The 22,279-nt window shown below is 34.2% G+C and overlaps 1 protein-coding gene across 1 annotated transcript in view; it reads right to left on the bottom strand.

Moving 5' to 3' along the window:
* Positions 1-22,279, bottom strand: part of ASCC3 (activating signal cointegrator 1 complex subunit 3) — a gene marked incomplete at its 5' end in the record, with an annotated part of 257,934 nt that overhangs the window by 30,315 nt on the left and 205,340 nt on the right. The gene's annotated exons all lie outside the window — the stretch shown is intronic.

Below are 22,279 nucleotides of genomic sequence, written 5' to 3'. Positions count from 1 at the left end.
GTACTCTTGAAGACACAGAAATAAAAAGAACTAAAACAGAAAAGGAAGGAGAAGTACGAAGGAAAAAGACCAAAGAAAGACTTCGGGAACTATCTGACTCCATGAGGAAAGGAAATATAAGAGTTATAGGAATCCCAGAAGGAGAGGAGAGAGATGTAGGAACAGAGAAAATATTCATGGATATAATTGAAGAGAACTTCCCAAACGCGAAGAAGGAGCTGAAAATTGATATACAAGAAGCAAGAAGAACACCAAACTTCCATGACGAAAGGAAAAATACAGCAAGACACATAATAGTAAAGCTCCCAAGAATCCAAGACAAGGAAAAAATAATGAAACTAACAAGAGGGAAGAAACAGATAACATTCAAAGGGAAACCAATCAGACTGACATCAGACTTCTCTGAAGAAACACTACGGGCAAGGAGAGAGTGGAGGGACATAGTCAACAGACTCCAAGAAAACAGATGCCAACCAAGAATACTCTATCCCGCAAAGCTCTCCTTCCTCTTTGAAGAAAGAATAAGGAACTTCCCAGACAAACAGAAACTCTGGAATTTTATTACGACTAAACCCCCACTCCAAAAAATACTACAAGGAGTCCTAAAGCCAGAACCTCAGAGGGACGAATAACAACAAAAGAAGGCCAAAGAAAGTTATTAAAACAATAAATAAATAAAATCAAAGGAAAGACAAACACAATGGCAAATACAGATGCTAACATATCAAAACTAACTCTAAATGTAAATGGACTAAACTCTTCAATAAAAAGACACAGAGTTGCAGGCTGGATTAAGAAACAAAACCCAACCTTTTGCTGTCTCCAGGAAACACATTTAGCTGCAAAAGATAAAAATAGACTCAAAGTTAAAGGATGGAAAACAATTCTACAAGCAAATAGACCAAAAAAGAAGGCAGGAACAGCTATACTCATATCAGATAAAACAGATTTCAAACTTAAAAAGATAAAAAGAGACCCCAGTGGTCATTACATTATGATCAAGGGGACAATACTTCAAGAAGAAATAACACTCATTAACATATATTCACCAAACGAAGGAGCACCAAAATATATCAGACAACTACTGGCATCTCTGAAAACAGACATCAGAGAAAACACATATGTAGTGGGAGACTTCAACACACCACTATCAACAATGGATAGATCAACAAGACAAAAAATAAGTAAAGACACTAAAGCTCTAAATAAGGATCTAGAGTGCTTGGGCTTAACAGACATATATAGAACACTAAACCCAAAAAAATCTGAGTATACATTTTTCTCAAGCGCACACGGATCATTCTCTAGGATTGATCATATACTGGGGCACAAGACAAACATCAACAGATACACCAAGATTGAAATCATACCAACCATCTTTTCTGACCATGAAGGCATCAAACTAGAAATAAACCATAAAAAGAAGGCAAGGTACTCTCCTACCTCGTGGAGATTGAAACCCACACTACTGGAAGTCCACTGGACTAACGAGGAGATAAAAGAAGAAATTAAAAAATTCTTTGAATTGAATGACAAGGAGGACACCAATTTCCTAAATGCATGGGATGCAGCAAAAGCAGTAAGAGGAAAATATATAGCAATAGATGCTCACATCAAGAAACAAGAAAGAACTCAAAGAAACAACCTAATCTCGAAGCTCAAAGATCTAGAAAAAGGACAACAAAAAAAACCCCAAAACCAGTAGAAGAAAAGAAATAATAAAAACCAAAGCAGAAATAAATGAAATCGAAACTAAAATAACAATCCAAAAGATCAGTGAAACCAAGAGCTGGTTCTTTGAAAAAATAAATAAAATAGATAAACCCCTAGCCAGGCTCACAAGGGCAAAAAGGGAGAAAGCACAAATAAATAGGATAATAAATGAAAGAGGAGAAATCACAACGGACACAGCAGAAATCAAAAGAATAATTAATAACTACTATGAACAGTTATATGGAAACAAGTTCAACAATCTAGAGGAGATGGACAAATTCCTACAACTCTACAATCACCCAAAGCTAGATAAAGAAGAAATAGAACACCTAAACAGACCAATTACAATTAGCGAAATTGAAATGGTAATCAAAAACCTCCCCCAAAACAAAAGCCCATGACCTGATGGATTTACAAATGAATTCTACCAAACATTCAGAGACGAATTGGTGCCTATCCTTCACAAACTCTTCCAAAAAATTGAGAAGGAAGGTATAATACCTAACACGTTCTATGAAGCCAACATTACACTAATACCAAAACCGAACAAGGACAACACAAAAAAAGAAAACTATAGGCCAATCTCCCTAATGAACACTGATGCAAAAATCCTCAATAAAATTTTAGCTATCAGAATCCAACAGTGTATCCATAAGGTAATTCACCACGACCAAGTAGGATTCATTCCAGGGACACAAGGATGGTTCAACATCTGAAAATCAATCAACGTTATCCAACACATCAACAAAAAGAAATATAAAAACCATATGATAATATCATTAGATGCCGAGAAAGCTTTCGACAAAGTGCAACACCCATTCATGATAAAAGCCCTTGAAATTCTTGGGATACAAAGAACATACCTCAACATCATAAAAGCCATATACGACAAGCCAACAGCCAGTATCATTCTCAATGGTGAAAAGCTGAAAGCATTTCCATTAAGATCTGGAACAAGACAAGGATGTCCACTCTCACCACTGCTTTTCAATATAATACTGGAAGTCCTAGCCAGAGCAATAAGACAAGAGAAAGACATCCAAGGAATCCAAATAGGAAAAGAAGAAGTCAAACTATCATTATTTGCAGATGATATGATAATATACATAGAGAACCCCAAAAACTCCATAGAAAAACTAACTGAACTCATCAATCAGTTCAGCAAAGTGGCAGGATACAAAATCAACATGCAAAAGTCAGAAGCCTTCCTATACACAAACAATAAATCTGAAGAAGAAGAAATGAAAAAAACCATCCCCTTTATTATCGAAACAAAAAAAAATCAAATACTTGGGAATAAATCTAACAAAAGAGGTAAAGGACCTTTACAAAGAAAACTATAAAACACTGTTAAAAGAAATAGAAGAAGATACAAAGAAATGGAAAGACATCCCCTGCTCATGGATTGGAAGAATAAACATTATTAAAATGGCCATCCTACCAAAAGCAATATACCGATTCAATGCTATTCCAATAAAAATTTCAATGTTATTCTTCAAAGAAATAGAACAATTATTGATGAAATTCATATGGAATCACCAAAAATCCCAAATAGCCAAAGCTCTCCTGAAAAAAAAAGAAGGGAATGGAGGCATCACACTCCCAGATTTCAGGCTATACTACAAAGCCATAATCATCAAAACTGCATGGTATTGGAACAAGAACAGACACACAGACCAATGGAATGGAATAGAAAATCCAGAAATAAACCCACAGATTTATGGTCAACTAATATTTGACAAAGGAGCAAAGAATATGCATTGGAGCAAAGAAAGTCTGTTCAATAAATGGTGCTGGGAAAACTGGGCCGCTACATGCAAAAGAATGAAGCTTGACTACTACCTTACACCATACACAAAACCAACTCAAAATGGATTAAAGAACTAGACATAAAACCTGAAACCATAAAATACATAGAAGGAAATATAGGCGAAACACTACGTGATTTGCACATCAAAGACATCTTTACAGACACATCACCCAAAGCAGTGATAGCGAAGGCAAAGATAAACAGCTGGGACTACATCAAATTAAAGAGCTTCTGCACAGCAAAAGAGACAATAACAAAAACAAAGAGAATCCCCACCGACTGGGAGAACATTTTTGCGCACAACACTAATGATAAAGGATTGATCACAAAAATCTGCAAAGAGCTGATGAGACTCAACAACAACAAAGAAAATAATCCAGTCCAAAAATGGGCAGAAGAGCTAAAAAGAAACTTCTCTGAAGAGGAAATGCAAATGGCCAACAGACATATGAAAAAATGTTCAACATCACTTGTCATCAGGGAAATGCAAATCAAAACTACCATGAGATACCATCTTACACCAGTGAGAATGGCACATATTAAAAAAACTAGCAACAACAAATGCTGGCGAGGGTGTGGAGAAAAAGGAACTCTTCTGCACTGTTGGTGGGAGTGCAAACTGGTCCAACCACTATGGAGAGCTGTGTGGAGATTTCTGGACCTACTAAACATAGAGCTTCCATATGATCCAGCAATTCCACTCCTAGGTATTTACCCAAAGGACACAGAAACATCAATTCCAAAGAACACCTGCACCCCTATGTTTATAGCAGCACTATTTACAATCGTTAAGCTTTGGAAACAGCCCAAATGCCCAAAAATAGATGACTGGATCAAGAAGATGTGGTACATATATACCATGGAATATTACTCAGCATTCAAAAAAGATAAACACATGCAATTTGCAGCAACATGGATGGCGCTGGAAGGGATCATGCTCAGCGAAAAAAGCCAGAAAGAAAAAGAAAAATACTGGATGGTCTCACTCATAGCAGGAATCTAGAAAACTTAAATAAGGGACCAGGAAAATGAATAACTATAAGAAAGTGAAAATCAAAATCAACAAAAATCTATGAACCAGAGACACTTTTGGGGGGGTGGGTGGAGGGAGGGGAGGGATTGGGGTCAAAATGGGGGTTTGAAATTGTATGGGGAATATAAAAATAAAATTTATTATAAAAAAATAAAAAAATACAAATAAATAAATAAATTAATTAAAAAATAAAAAAATAAAAAGAGTTTACAGAAAACACCTTGCTTCAGGTAATGGATGGGGAAAGAGTTAATTTTTTTTTAAACTCACAATTTTAGTTCCCATCTTCTCAGTTGATAACATATAATTAATGGAATTTATATGACAACAAAGACCCCATGTCAGTAAATTTAAGATAAAAAAGGTCCCTATCAGTGTATTCAAATATGGTCCTGTTTTATTTAAATAAATAAATAAATAAACAAACAAACAAATAAATAAATAAATAAATATTTGTTGAGCATCCATCTATCATATGAAGACAGACCTATAGCCAACCAATCTAATAAGGCAAATTTGATACAGTGACATATGCTATCTAAAGGAGATACATGGAGCATGAAAATATTTAACAAGGGAATTTGACTAAGTTAGGAAGGCCATGAAGTTCTCCTACAAGAAAAGGCAACTAAGCTAAGACACAGGGGAAGAGTAGATATTGCCTAGATGGAGAGAGGAAAGTATTGGAGGAATAGTATGCAAATGTCGTATAGTGGGAGGGAAAATGGTAGGACCAAGAGACTGAAAGCTGTTTAAAAATAATTTCAATTAATATAGTATACCAAAAAGTATTTTAAGTGAATATTTGTATAACACTATTTAACTGAACTTTATAAATATTACAAGACTATGTCGCTTGCCTTATTTTGTTATGTAATAGTCAAAAATATGGTAACTACCCTACACTATTTTGAATACTGTCTTCACCCACTTGGACTTTTGCTAACGCATTGGCAAGTTAATGTTTTGCCCATATGTTTCACTAGGTTTTCTTATTTGTATGTCCTTGCAGCTTTTTCTTGTTGTCTCTGAAGTCATTAGTCAAAAAAGGACCAGTAATATATGACAGTGCTGTTACTTGTGGATTTCAGGTAAATTTCAGGACTGAGGTATTGTCACCTGATGACCCTCCCATCTTAACCTTATGTCTGGACTCCATCCAAATCCCCAGCAACAACTGTTCACCTATTCCAGCCTTGACAATGGCTTGAGAATAATAAAGAGCAGACAAGGAAGATGATGGTTCAGAAATCTAAAACACAGCCCTTTCCTTCAAGGAAATTAAAATCATATCAAGGGAAACAACTTAGAAAAACAAATAATTGCTTTAAGTGTAGAATAAGACACCATTATTCAGAGAAGAGCACTAAAGTGAATTGGATTTGCTGGAAAGTTTCCCAGAAGAGGTAGCGTTTGTTCTAGGCTTAGAATAATTTGTAGAAGAGTAGAGAAGAAGAGAGATTCCCTGAATTTCAGGCAGAGAAAATAGTGTGAACAGATCCATAAAAACAGATAAGCGGGGGGCGTCAGGTTTATGCCTCGGGAATAATGGAGGAGAATAAGGATGGTATTAATAGAGAAGTCAGGAACACTCGATGAGGGGTCTTCTGTTCAGTATGCAGAATACACTAAAGAGGGGGCAACAATCCAGATAGTTGGGTGGAAGTGAAGAAAGGAAAAATTTGCTTTAAATCCCTTGCACAGACTAATAAATTTAATCATATTTAGAGTTCTTTCTACTATTCACAAAATGCAACTCCTTCTGATTGCTTACCAGAATAAAATTGAATCTTTTTTTTAATACTGCAAACTGAATTGGCTCTGCAGGTTTTGGATATACTGGAAATGGGATTAGATTTACAGATTGTATGAAAAGCTTAACTAAAACAAAAATATTACTATATGGAAAGTAAGAATTTGGCTAGAAACATTAATTACCATTATGATCTAAGTGATCCACTTTTCTAAATATAATCTTGTTCAAATTTGATTATATACATTATGTCCTCCTCCAGAGATAGACGCTAAGGGAGACAGAGTACATGAGGGCACAAGCTAACAATGTAAACTAGGCACTTCCCAGGACTTGGTTCCCACATGTCTCTGAAAGTGTGAACATTTTCCTGTGATATGTGATTATAGTATCTAAAGATGTACATTTTATTTTAAAATCAAGCAAGGCTTGTAAGTGCTAGCAAACTATTTCATTTTGTTTTAAACTAAAGAAACAAAGATTTGTTTCAATGCTGGAGGAAAAACTAGTGGTACTGAACTTGGTGAGAAGGTGCATTATCTGAACAGAGCTGGCTACTCACATGCTTAGTGTACTTTTGGGGGTTATTTTCAGGTAAATTTGATCATTAGTGCTTCTTCTTGTATTTGCTTATGTTAGAATCTAAACTCCATGTAAGAGATGATTCCACTGTTCTTCTTACCATGCCAATCCTGCTTGAATTACCCGACTTATTGCTTTAATCCTCTGCTTTGCTAGGATTGTGAATTGCTCAATGCCAGCAGTATCAGTATCAGATGAGTCTGCTAACAGCTGAGTACATTTTAAGTTGGAAAAAATGTTCTGCAGTAGAGAGTTCTTTCTAAGTCCAATAAGGGGCCCTCAGATCTTTAATGTATATTATCTAAAGAGAGTAACCTTACTAAAAAATGTAATCTCACTGATGTCTCTTCTTATTGCATGAAGCAAACTTCCTAAACTAATGGTTCCTTATTTCTTTGTAGAATACTACACACTTTAAAAACCACAATGGGAAAGGTCTTAAGAGTACTGAGCCATGTGTTTGCCAAATATTTATAAAATATAATATTAGGTATACAATGGATAAGCAAAACAAGAGACATAACCTACTCCTACAAAGCTTTATTATCAACTGGGGAAGGGCAGGCCTGAATCAAAACTGACCACAAATAAATGTAAAATGACAACTGGATAAGTATTATGAGCGGGAAGTACAAATAGTAACAGTGAATGAGGGATGGTATCTTTGAGGACAGTATGACTACGTTAACATAACAGAGACAAAAATAATTTTTTTTGTAGATAAAAAAGGGAAGACTGATAGGTTAAATCTCAAACTTGATTTGAAAAAGGACACTGACTCTTACTATAGGAAAACATTTACTTATATTAATAAGTCTCTTTCACAATTAAATTTGACACTGGCAATGTTTTTGAGATCTTCAAAGGTGTGGATAATTGATTTGTAAATGTATATAAACTATCAAATCAATAATAGTTTCTATAGTTAAAATTATCCATAATTAACTGAAATCTTAATAAAGCTATTAGTTCCTTTGAGGATACCTTCTTTTCTGCTTCTAGTGTTTGAGTTAAAGGGGAATCCAAAGAATGTGGTAAGTAATTTACCCCCTTAGTGTTACAGAGATCCGAGGGGTACGATATGGTGTGAGGTGGTAGTCTGAACAGTGGATCTGTGAACTGAGGCAACAGGTGGATTTTCATCTCTGCCATTTACAAGGTATGTGACCTTCTGCGAGTTACTGAACTCTCCCTAATTCCCAAATTCCTTATCTTAGTTTGGGATTTGGTATGAAAATTCAACGTGACAGTGTTTACGAAACACTTAAAAAATGTAAGTAAGACCTGGTATAAACGTTAGGCATCATTATTATAATAATCCCTGCTTCTGATACTATACAGGATGGTAAGAGGTTTAAAATTCAGTTATTTCAATTTTGCTCCAAGTTTTCTGTTGTAAATCTTTGTTTACAATTATGTAAATATACTGAGTATCTAAAATGACATTTAATTAACTCACTTGGAAAAATATCATGATTCTTAAATATTCAAAAAACAAGATTATTGTTGTTTTAGTAGTTGGGCATTCATTATATCCACATAATCACACAAATTTTATGTAATCATGTTACAGAAAATAATGGTTCTTTGAAAGACAATGTTCTCCCAATACAAGAGACAGTCAATTTACAGATAAAATATTCAGGAATTGTATCTTCTTGAACTACAGATTTGATACTATGGGCTTTAGTCTTCAATCTCCAATTAAGGTTTCTTTTAAATCCATATTAATTAAATGCTCACAAAAGCATATCAGTGTGTGATAAAGAAATGTACTCTTTTTAGTGTACATTAGTGAACTAACTCAAAATACTGTGGAAATATAGAGGGAAAAGATGAATCATTTATATTAGATGGCTGGTGTGACTTTTTAGAAGAAAAAGTATTGTAGACAGTTATATTACTCTGAAACTCTACATATTTTTTAATTAAAATCCAGTGATAAAACCACAATAAGAAAATACTGATTTTAAATCATTTAGACTAAATTAAAAATATTATCATTTTTAGTTCATTTTTTTGTTTGTTTGATTATAGATTTGAGAAGCAGATTTAAAATGAAGACTGACAGAAGACAACTGCTATTTAATCCTCAATTGCTCTGCCAGACCCTCCTGTGAAAACCATGATCACTTACTCCTAGAATTCCAGTTCACAATTTTTCTCAATTCTTTAGAATGTGACATGTCTGCTTCACTACTTTATTAGCTCTTGCTTCCTTCAAGTATTTTATTCAGGGTGTTTCAGAATACTTACAAAGGAGATATTTTTACTCAGATCGATTAGAAATAGCCATCCCAGGATTAGCAGAGAAAGCTAGTAAAATAATCAAAATCCCTGTTCAAAAACAAACAAGCAAACAAAAATCCTTTCTAGTACTTCTTCTTCAGTAGGACACTCTACCTCCAAATTACTCTTCTAATTTTAAACAACTTGTCTAGTTAATTTCCTGTGTGTGATCACTGACTATAAGTGAGGTTCATTTTCTTATCTACATCATGTAAGTAATTAAAGGAAATTGAAAGTGGGCAGTGAAGCTTTTATGCAACTGGGATTGAAGCTGAATGGAGGGCAGTGAGGTCAGTAGAGTCCATTATATTTTTATGTGAGAGGCTGGTTTGTCTGCCCTGTCCTTGTTTATTTAGTGTAGGCTGGACAGGCTACTAACTGCAAATCTATGTCTCTGATTTGCCCAGCTGTCCTTGAATAAAGACATCTTCCCCTGCAAATGTTAAATGACAGTGATTGACAACCTATGATGAACTCTGCTTGCAACCCCCTGCTACTGTTTTTAGATTGCAAAAGAAAAAACAGAATAAAGAAACATCTTTCATAATCACATCAAATGGGCACTGCTGTTCACTCACTAGTTTTCATTTTGTTTCCCTTTTCATTACAAACCTCAATCTATTCTACAAATGCCATAAACTCCTCTACTCCACATTAAAAAAAAAAAAAGTATGGATGCTACTATATTTTGTGTGGATATTTACACTGATTTTAATTTATTTGGAATATATGTACACACACGATTTATTCACACCATTTCATCAATAACTTACTGGTTTGTTTTTCTAAGAACAATCTGGCAAATCTATATTGCTGAGATATGTCTCCCAGAGATTAGCTGGCATTTGGGCTCAGTTATGACTCTAGTAGCTTTATTCAAAATGTAAGCCTTACATGTCCCTGTGGCTATTATATATGTTGACTATACAGTTTACTTTTAGATTTGTTAAAATAAAAAGTTTGTTAAATACTTAAAATATACATTGGCTTTTTCTTTAATGGAAATATATGAACAAGGGGAATGCTGTTTGAATGTATGTGTTTATGCATAAATTATTTTTTTCCTTTCAGGTGCAGTAACTGTAAAAGTATGGCTTATCTAAGTAAATTACCAAGGTTGAAACAGCTACAACGTATTGGTGCTTGGTGTGGTGTGAGCACTATGTAACAGTAAACTAGTACTTTAATGTCTGCACACATCACTGCCTACTGGTCTCACTAAAAAGTAGATAAGAGGGCACTTGTACAGTGGGATGACAGTCTGATCAATGTGAGAGACCAAAAAAGCTTTATGCTATAACTTAATCTCTGTCATGGGAAAAGTAAAACTTATAAAGTTAATGAATACTAGACTTTAAGTGCACTTGATTAATTTGTAACATTCTGAGGCGTTAAGACAAACCAAAATTAGTTTCTCACATTCCACTGCTGTCTTTTGGCTACTGAAGCTGTAGAAAAAACATTTCAGTAAATTTCCCTGAGAGGAACTCTGTTTAATTTCTGTGCCTTTCTTAAGCATTAGGTCAATTGTACAAAATGTATCTTATAATATTTGAAAAATAATCTGACAAGTCAGTTCCAAATATACTAGGAGTAAAAAAAAAATGCCATGTATTTTTAACTTATTTCTTCTGATTATCTTTTGTTCAGTCATTAATTTACTAAAAAACTAAGCAACAGAAATTGTTTCTTAAATTTTTATATATATATATCTCTGTATAATTAGTGTTGTGTCAAATACTTATGATTTGTACTTTTATTAAAATTAAACTGAATAAATCATAAATTACTATGTTGAATAAAATAAATATCTAAAATAAAATACTATTCTAAACTAGACTTACATGGGATTTATAAGGACCTCAAAATTCAGTCTAAGGTGTGCTAGAAAATAACATTCCAGATCATAGGGAATGAGTTAAATTAAAAAAAAAAGTCCTCGGCTACAAAGCATTTATTGAAATATGATAAAATTCAGATCTAGAGCTCATTGAGCAATAACAAAATACTTTATCCAAGATGCATACTATTTGTTTCACTGGAATAAAGTATTAAAATAATTTTTACTACATGCAGATGGCAAAAAATGTAAATACTGATGAACATAATAATAACAAGATCAATATGTGTTTCCTTTCAGAGTTTATATGAGTGTATGTGTCTGATTTGTATCAGTGCCTTAAACTTATAGACATATCTTTGGCCTTCAAATTAGGGCAAGCATAGAATCATCTGCCCAAAATAAATATAAACACAAAAATAATACCTTATTCTTTCAATTGTAAGAAGGACCACCTGGTTGAAAGCTGGATTTTAAGGGATCTTATAATAGTGGGAACCAGCAGGTCTGTTATACTTAAAATAATTTCAGTGGTAAGAATTCCATCAGAAACTTCTATTTCCCAGGATTTATAGCTAAGTCCTTAAAAAATTGCTCTTTGATGAAACTTGAAAAAAATTCCTCAGTTTTCAAGGATATAATAAAGATGCCTTGTAGCTTAACAATGTTTAGATATTTTCCTTTTAAGAAATAAAAATCTTGAGGCTATCGGCCTTGAATTCTAAAAGGGAATAATTGAGATTAGCAGTAATATGTAATGACTGTGTATGGTTGTGTCACACTTGACAATCTATCTTTAAAAATGATACAAACTTTTCTTTATTACCTTGCTTCTGCCTTTCAACTTCATATATTAGGGCGACTTTTCTCATAATTTGCATTTCTATAGGTTATGAGATTATACCAAAAGTAAATAAAACCCAAAGTGGAAACATTAAAACACTTCTACTGGATATTTTTCTTTTAGGAATTAAGAAACACATATACAAAAACTAAAATAAATCTAAAAGCTGAATGTCAAAAACTATCACAAGATAAACACAGAAGTGATTGATGAATGAAACAAGCAACAGTGTCATGACTTTAGAAAAAGCATTGATCTCTAAATTAGAATTAGGGACTATTTTAAGAGGGAGCTGAGCCAATGTGGATGAATGTTAGATATAGTCCAAGTGGAATCCTAAGGAAAGGTGTTAAGTTGTACACACACACACACACACACACACACACACACACACACACACACACACACACGACTGTTCATTTGCGCTTTGTTATCTTGGCATCCTGGTCTAAAATCAATTGACCATAACCATAGGATTTACTCCTTGACTCTTAATTCCATTTCATTGATCTATATATCAATTTTTTTGCCACTACTACACTGTTTTGATTACTCTAGGTTTACAGTAAAGTTTGGAATAAAGAAGTCTGTTCTTTTTTTTCAAGATTGTTTTGGCTATTCTGGGTCACTTGTTCTTTCATATGAATTATAGTGTCAGCCTATCAATTTCATCCAAAATATCAGCTAGGAATTTAATAGGGATTATGTTGAATGTGTAGATGAATATAGGAAATATTGACATTTCAACAATTTATGTCTTCTGATTCATGATTATGGGGATATCTTTTCATTCATTTAAATTAATTTCTTTTAAAAGTGTTTTACAGTTTTCAGTGTACAAATTTTGTTACTTCCTTGGTTAAACTGATAAGTATTTTATTCTTTTGGGTGCTATTGTAAATGGAATTGTTTCTTAATTTCATTTCATATTGTTTATACATTATTGTATAGACCACACTATTTCTTTTATATACTGCTCTTGTATTCTGAAACCTTGCTAAACTTGTTTGTTAACTCTAGTAGTATTCTGGTGAACTCCTGAGGCTTTCCTACATACAAGATCATGTTCCCTGCAAATGGAGATAATTCTTCTTTTTCAATGCAGATTCTTTTTATTTTTTTTTCCCTAATTGTCCTACCTAGTGTCTCCAGCACAATGTTGAATAGAAGCAGTGAGAATGGACTTCCTTGACTGTTCCTGATCTTAGGGAAAAGCCAACAGGTTTTCATCATTTAGTATGATGTTAACTGTGGGATTTTCACATATGCCCTTTGTCAGGTTGAGGAAGTCCCATCTATTCTTACTTTGTTGAGTGTTTTTATCATGAAAGGGTATTGGATTTTGCCCTTCGTTTTTTAAATCTATTACGATGATCATGTAACTTTTCCTTTGTTCTACTGATATGTGAATTTTGCCTTTGGATGCTAAATCAATCTCACATTCAGTAACAGCACATAACCAATCCTTCTACTTTGCTACAGGTTTTGGTTTGCTAGTACTTTGTTGTAGATTTTTTCAAAGGAAATTTATCTGTATAGGATTGGCATTAACTTTTAGATTGTTTAATAGAATTCACCAATAAAGCTATTTGAGCCTGGGTTTTAATTAGTGGAAGCCTAAGTACTAACTCAATCTGTTTGCTTTTTACAGTCTACCTGGATTATTTTGAGTCAATTTTGGCAGTTTGTGTATTTTTGGGAAATGGTCCTTTTCAATTACATTGTATTTTTTTTGGCATATAGCTTATAATATACGCATAATTATTTTTACTTCTGTGAGATCACTATTAGTATCCTTTATTTCATTACTGATCTTCGTGACTTGACTGTTCCATTTTTATTGCTCACTTTAGCCAAATTGTCAATTTTGTTGATCTTTTCAAAGAACTGACTTTTGGTTTTGCACTCTTTCTCCAATGTTTTTATATTCTCTACGTCACTTATTTCAATCTAATCTTTATTTTATGCTTCCCTCTGTTTTTTCTTCTTTTTCCTGCTTTTTAAGGTAAAAGACTAGGTTACTGATTTGGAACTGCCTTCTAAATATAGGTATTTACAACTATAAATTTTCTCTAAGAACTGTTTTAGCTCATCCATAAATAGTTATATGTGTTTTCATTTATATTCATCTTTTTAACTACTTTGTAATTTCTGTTGTGATTTCCTCCTTGATCCATTAGTTATTTAGGAGTAAGTTATTAAACTCCTACATGTTTGTAAAGTTCCCAAATTTCCTTCTGTTATTGATTCATAACTTCATTCCATAGTGGTTGGACCACATTGTTTATGATTTCAATTGACTGAAGCTTGTTTCTATGGTAAATGGTCTATCCTGAAGAACATTCAAATGCACTAGAGAAGAATGTGAATAGTATTGCTATTGAGAGGACTATTCTACACGTCTGTTAGATCTCGTTGGTATAGTGTTGTTCAAATCATCTATATCTTGTTAATTTTCTAATTGTTCTATTCATTATTGAAAGTTCTGTTTTGAAGTCTCCAACTGTTATTGTTGAAATTGACATATCTATTGATCAACTGATTGATCTATCTACCTACCTACCTGCCCATCTACCAATCTATCATCAATGTGTCTATCTACCTACCTCGATATATTTATATCTCCCTTCAGTTCTGTTAACTTTTGCTGCATGCATCTGGGTCTTTGAATTTAGGTGTGAGTAGTTTGTAACTACTATAACTTCCTGATTAATTATTTTATTATTATTGTTATTATTTAAAATTTATTATATTATTATTATAAAATAGTCCCCTTTACTGATTTTTTCCCCTTTATGTCCGTTATGACTGTTAAATCCCCTCCTTTTATAGGTCACAGCTCAGAAGCACTGCAATACCAATTAACTGCCGGAGGTTGCTTCCATATGAGCATGACTAAATCTTGTGAAAGGGAGATAGGACTTTCAGGGTCCAGGTCTGTTATTTAAACTCTCTCTTTCCACCATTCTTAATTTACAATCTTGATGCTTAAACTCTGGTCTTCATATGCTTGTTTCAGTCAGTCCTTTTCCCACAGAATAATTACTATTTGATCTATGTCAAGGGGTGTGGGTCATTAGTAGACTATGCTTCTGGAAAGCACTTTGGGTAGAGTGGGTCACCTAGACCTTCAGTGTGATGCCAGAAGGCAGATGTTTGTGGTTAGGCGAATGACTTAAAGATATTCCATCCTTTTGTTGGCTTTGCATGGTCCTCTTTTTGGGTAATTTGGTTTATTTTTTGTTTTGAATTATTTTTGGTCTATTATTAGTATAACCACTGGCATTATTATAGTATAACTTAACTCTTTTATGGTTACTGTTTACATGATATATCTTTTCCTATCCTTTTACTTTTAACTTATTTGTATTTCTGAATGTAAAGAATTATCTCCTGTAGGTTCTATGTAGTTGTGTTTTATTATATTTCTCCAGTTTGACAATCCCTGCCTTTTCTTTTTTTTTTCTCCTAAAAATTTATTTATTTATGCATAGAAGAACTGGGATACAGGCCAGAGGTGCAGGGGGTAGTGAGAGGATTCACCAGAGACAGAGCAGGGAACAGAACAGGCATATCTACTGAAATACACTGCTGGGGGGAGCAGCGGGCAAGTCAGGAGAGGTCTGCTGTGCCTTGTGGGTGTCTCCCTGGCTGGGGATCGAACTTGTGCTGCACTGGCTGCGGACAGCTTCATAAGTTGCGTCTTAACCCCTTGCGCCACCAGGGAGGCCCAGTCCTGCCTTTTCACTGTAGTGGTTTATCCATTCACATTTAACATTATTAGTGACACTGTTGGTTTACATCCGCTATCTTTCTTTTCATTTATGTCTCTGAGCCTTGCTTATTCTCATTCCATAATCTGTCCTCTGACTATTTCCTCATAATTCAACAGCCTTCCTGACCTTCATGAATCTTGCATTTTGTAGGAGCCTCTTCTCTTAGTTCTTCTCCTTAGTTCATATCTTTTCTTAGACTACAAAATGATCTTGGTAAAATAAATTTTAGACTCATCATCAAGAATAGTTCAAAGAAACCCAAGAAATTTAATCAAAAGAAAGGTTTACTTCATTATGTAAGATGTGAGCAGAATCATGAGAGGGGCTGATTTTAAATATACATCCCACAATATTATTAAGAACAAACAACTTGAGAGGTTGTAAAATTATTTCAGTAGGGCTTTCTTACTTGAAATGTTCTGACATTTCTCTATGGGCATTGCAATGAAAATGACTTTAGTAACTACACATTATCTTCTAGTCATATCTAATTCTACAACCAAAAATCACACATGTCTGACTTAATCAACAAACTTAGTCTTCCAATTTGGTTTTGAATAACTTCCTATCATTTTCAAAAACTGAAAGCAAGCATCTAAATAGAAAAGTACTATTAATAGGTGACATTCTGGGAGCCTCCTGGTGGTGCAAGGGGTTAAGCACCGCACAATGAAGCAATCCTCAGCCTCTGCAGCACGAGTTCAATCCCTGGCCGGCCAGGGAGCAAACCACATGGCGAGGCAGACCTTTCCTACCTCGCCCGCTGTTCCCCTCAGCAGTGTATTTCAGTCAGTCTGCCTGTTCTGTTCCCCACTCTGTCTTTGGTGAATCCTCTCACCCCCCGCATCTCTGGGCTATACCCCAGCTCTTGTATGCATAAATAAATAAATCTTTAAAAATAATCAAAAGAAGTTTCCATGGGCCTAGAAGGAGCTAATTTGTTTGCAATAAATCTAGTAAACAACTTTTAAAGACAAACAATCTTAAGAAGAAAATAGTTATTGGGAAATACATAAATTCTGCTATAGAGGTTAAAAAAAGTCAATCTAATTTATGTTTAAGTCTATTATTGCTCAAAAAATATGAACATGCTGATAGATCACAGAGGAAACAGGTGTCACATGGAAACCATAAATTGGGGAAAAAATTAAACCATTAAAATAGACAGGATATACATTAAAAAAATTCCAACTGTGCCAATCAGATAGTAAATGTCATATATTTCTGGTAATATACTTTAATGTGTATTTTAAGCCTCTAACTGTGAGTTTATTCAGGCATAAAGCTTTTGCTTTTGTTCATGTTTGAAAAATTAAATGTTTTGTATTAGCTCATAAAACTGATGACTTCCTCATATTTAGCTTATCAATATTTCAGCTCCAGGGTGAACTTTTAAGAAGTTATATTTAAAGACAACAAAGAAAAATAGAGATTTTCAGTACCAGATGTCTGGGAAGATCCCATTTGGATTTGAGCTACTTAAATTTGCAATCATGTATTTATACATCTAACAGAGCTTCTGTTTCCCCCAGAATCAGAAAATTAACTAGCTTTGTAGCATCTTCCTTGATCTGCCACCCGTGCCCTGAGGATTAGAAACTCCACCTGAGCTTGTTTTACAAGCATAACAGAAAAAATTAATCTCTGCTGGCAGCGCTCCCACTGGGATACTGATGAATAATGATATCCCTCTTTTGCTGCCCTCTCAGTCCACTAGAAAAGCCACTCTAACCCGGCAACGTGGAAACTGCTGAAACCATTCCAGCTGTGGATTAGCAGGCAGTCAAGCATCCATCTGCTCTGTGTGAATCAAGAGAAAGCAAACATGCATTCTTACGGCTAAAGTCATATTCAAACCCCATAACATCTTATAGAACTATATCAAATAATATATATTTTATATGTTATATATATATTCTATCTACATTTACACCTATAACTATATTCAATTGTTCAATAATAGGCTATCATGTACTCTAAGTTAAAGTAACTCAGTTCTCCAATTAGTCTGCAATTCCTTGGTGCTGTACACCATGGAAAACAAAGTATGTGTTCAGAGGTTATAAAGTATAGCACTTAAGTTTGATATTCATATGGGGCTGATTAATTCAAAATTAAACTTCTAGAGTGCAATATAAGAATACATCAGGCATCTACACCTTCCCAGAATCTCAAATATAGCAACCAACAACTTCACAAAGTTAAGACTGTTTAATGAGTTTCTAAAAAGTGTTACATACAGGAATGGTGCCTTAATTTCACTTGCTTTATTTTATCGACACATTGATATAGTACTTATCTGTGACTTTGCCTTCTCCAATAAAGGAAAGAACCATTGCTTTTGGTTTGCAAATAACAAAATATCAGGGCTTTATTTGATCTTTATTAATGAGTTTCTAGTACTTTAATACACCCATCATGTAATGATGACAGATGTTTATAATGATAGCTTCAGGACTCTAAAAGATCTTTCTGGGTCTTCTGAATCAACAAAGAAAATTTTTTTCAGCACAATTTTAGGGGTATTTTATAGCATCAAATTTCTATGAACACTATAATGTACATGATATACATTTAGACATTTTATTAGCAAAACTACTTTAAATAACTATCACATCTTTTTTCTAGTACATACTAAAGAAAAAAGCTCACCCTACTTTTCAGTTCTAGTATGGTAATTTCCATGTCATTTTGATGTGGGTCCCAAGTGGCAATTTATTCATTTTTTTCTTTCTCTGATTTTAGTTGCATTCACTAGTTATATTGATGTCTTACTGCTTTGTTCCTCTCTTGCTTCTCTTCCTCCTTCACTGGTTAAAAAACTAAAAGTAGTTCAAGGTTACAACCCTTCCTGTGCTTTCAGTCCAGCAGAGTGATACACTGCCAGCTCAGTCACAGGTTCTGCAAGACAGTTTATTTGTTCATCTGTCAGTAGAAGATGACACCTGTTTGGCATTTGTCTTACAAATTTGCTGACACTGTTTAATAAGTAACAGAAAATACCTACATAGATTTAGGTATGGAGGACCTAAATCTAATAAGTTGAAGCAAGCATATATAGAAGAATGCCTATGGAAATACTTTAAGACTAGAATTATGGAGCAAATGCCAAACTCCATTATTCTTCTGAATTACGTACAAAATAATGACAGGAACATAAGAATGTGTAGAATCTCATGCATCTGAGGAGAATGACATTTGGAAATCCCTCTTATCTCCCAGTTTTTTTTTTTTTAAAGCAAAGTGAGTTCTAACTTTCTGACATAATCAAATTTCTGAGACATGCTAATATTCTATTGGACTGTCAGCTGGAAAACATTGCAAAATAAGTGAAGTCCTAAGAGAATGTAATGTTAAAATAAAATGCAGATGGTGTGAATAATATTACTCTAATAAGGTCCATATCTGTGTATTTTATTTAGTAATAACAACAAAAATTTTTAGAATACATAAAAATATGAGAATAAGGCACATCCATTTCTTATTTGAGAAATCAAAAGTTAGTTGGCATACAATGCATCACTGGAGAGGAAATTCCTTTAGGCTTCTGCCATGTGTAAAATGGTTCAGTCTGAAAGTATTTATTTTAGTCCTTCTCACAATGGGAAAACTATAGTTTGCTAGGAATTATTAATCATTAATTGGATTTTTTTCTTGTAATAACTTCTCAAAACTATCCAGCTAATAAATAAGTGATCCTCTGTTGTGCAACAAGGCAAGCATAAATATTTTATTCTAGAATGCACATATAGGGTTAAGTGAAAACAAATAAAAACAAAAAACACTTTTCCCAGTGACTGACTGTCTTTCAAAAAATTTTGTTTAAATGATCACAAATTATGGTCTCCCTGGTGGCTTAGCCGGTTGAGTGCAGTGCTGTAAAGCTGTCCATAGCCTCTGCAGTGCGGGTTCGATCCTGGCCGGCCGTGGAGATACCCACATGGCGTGGCAGACCTCTCTTGTCTCGCCCGCTGCTCCCCTCAGCAGTGTATTTCAGTCAATCTGCCTGTTCTGCTCCCCACTCTGTCTCCGGTGAATCCTCTTACCCTCCCACACAACTGGCCTGTCCTCTGGTTCTTGTATGCATGGATAAATAGATCTTTAAAAAAATAAATGATCACAAATTATATAATCTCAAAAAGATACTGGTGTTTTAAGAATGATTTCCAGGTGGCTGTTTTCCTATTATAAAAAATGCTGTGATAAACATCTCTATACATTTATCTTGGCAATACACTAGTTTCCTTAGGAAATGAGTACTATCTTTAAAAAATTTTCATTATTTAATAAAAATACTGTTATTCTGGGCCTCCCTGGTGGCGCAGCGGTTGAGTGCTGGGTTGCGAAGCTGCCTGCGGCCTCTGTGGTGCTGCTTCGATCCCTGGCTGCTCCCGGCCACCGGAGGAGGGTCCCACATGGCGCTCAGACCTCTCCCGCCGCCTGCTGCTCCCTCAGCAGTGTACTTTGGTCTTTCTGCCTGCTCTGCTCCCCGCTCTGGCTCTGGTGAATTCTCTCACCCTCCCGCGCTTCTGACTGTACCCAGTGCTTGTATAAACAAAACAAACAAACAAACAAATAAATAAATAAAACATGCCTCTATAAAAAAAAATACTGTTATTCTTTTGTTTCAATTCATATTTCTTTGATCACTAAGGCTTTTTATTTTATTTTTTACATATTAAAAGGACAGGTTTATTAGGGAAAGGAGAAAAAGAGAGAAGCATCTGCATAGTCACAGGTGGGCAGGAGAGCTATGATCATGCTATGGAATCAACCCAAATGCCCAAAAATAGATGACTGGATCAAGAAGATGTGGTACATATACACAATGGAATATTATTCAGCAATCAAAAAAAGATGAACTCATGCAATTTGCAACAACATAGATATAACTGGAAAGGATCATGCTCAGCGAACTAAGCCAGAAAGAAAAAGAAAAATACCAGATGGTCTCATGAATGTTTGTTAAAATGAATTTCTTTTGTTAGTTATTATTTATGTCCTCTTTTCATTTTATCATTGGAGCCATGATTGTTTTTTCAGTTTTTTATATTAAAAAAATTAAATCTATCTTTTTATCTATCCGTTATGACAAATATTAATTCTTATAAAGTTTACGTAGGGAGTCATACATATATTCTATTTTTATGTAGGCAAATGCATCTACTTCCTTTCATAATTTCTTTAATCCCTTTATGCTTTTTGTGTTTCTTTCCCTCTCCCTCGGTGAAATTTTAACATTATTCTTAACTTTAATTCTCAATCTGACTGAAATTAATTCTGTTATATGCTGTGAAATTAGAATTTAATGTGAATATTTTTTCAAAATACTATCTAATCTACCCAACATTTGTTGAGTAAACCCTCTTTAACCAAAGAGTTTACGATGTTTTCTTTTTATTTGATTAGGGTTTCACACAGATCATGAGCTGATTCTCAACTAATATGTAAAAGCTGGCCTGACTCAGGTAGAGAAGGGGACATTTTTGGCTCATGGAACAGAATCAGCTCCAAGGGGGAGCAAAAGGGGAAGAGCAGTTGAAGATGGAAGCTATTCTCATTCCATACTACTTTGCAGTCAGATCCAGAACAATTTCCTATGACAGCCTAAGGAATCTGATTCTGTCTTGCATGGACATTGGTATTTGTCCTGTGTAGATATGATTAAAATAAAACTATAACTCATAACTACTAGAACTGCTTAGTAATTTAAAATGTTAATGAAAATAAAAGTAATGGGTATAAGTGACTATTGTACGGTTGGATAATGTATTGAGACAATACAAATTATTTGCATGGAGTCTGGAAAGATTAAGTGACTAACCCAAGGCTATATATTTAGGAAATGGTGGAGTCATGTCTCTGAGACCCGGAGGCCCATGATATTCATAACCAGACAGCATGTTCCACACATGCTGGTACAACTTATGCTTTTAAAATAGTATCCAACTATAATTACTTTTTAGACATAGGCCTTTTCCCTCCTTGAAGGCAGGGACCATATCTTAAAGCTTATTGTTCTACTGTACCTAACAAAATAGGCATTAAATACCTGTTGGATTGTTGAAGATGTGTGTTTAGGAATGTCTGGAGGATAGTAACAGGTAAAAACAGGTGAGCATCCAACAAAAGAAAATGAAGGACAAGCAGGAGAAAGTTTAATCAGTAACATTAAGGGAGGAAAAGAAGAACCTGTAGTAGAGGAAGGAAGAGATTAGAAAATACAGAATAAAAGAAAGAATGGACATACATTTCATTAAAAATTAAAGTAAATTAACACCTTGTATGATTTGTGTATCAAAAATGCTTATCTTTGGAAACATATGTTTTGCAAATACCAAGACATTTAATACTCTCCTCCAGAATTATGTTAAATAATGTTATATTTACCTTCTTACTCAGCAAGACAAACCACTAAATATCAAAGCTCATTTTAGTGTTAGCATTACTAATGAACTAGATTAAACTGACCATAGCTTTAACTGCAAATGAGTGAAAAGAATTTTTCCAGACAAATATATGCCTAATAAAATGTCCAAATTGATTTGCCTGATTTTTCTCTCAGCCAGGTTCCCAGTGGTTTCCTGGCTGTTTTACAGTTTTCTGTTCAGTCCCAAAAGAAAGAAATTTTTTCTTACT

Source organism: Talpa europaea (genome assembly GCF_964194135.1).
Source record: "Talpa europaea genome assembly, chromosome: 2".
Classification (NCBI taxonomy): Eukaryota; Metazoa; Chordata; class Mammalia; order Eulipotyphla; family Talpidae; genus Talpa; species Talpa europaea.
The sequence above is the reverse complement of the archived record's forward strand: the minus strand, read 5'-3'. Positions and strand labels throughout refer to the sequence as shown.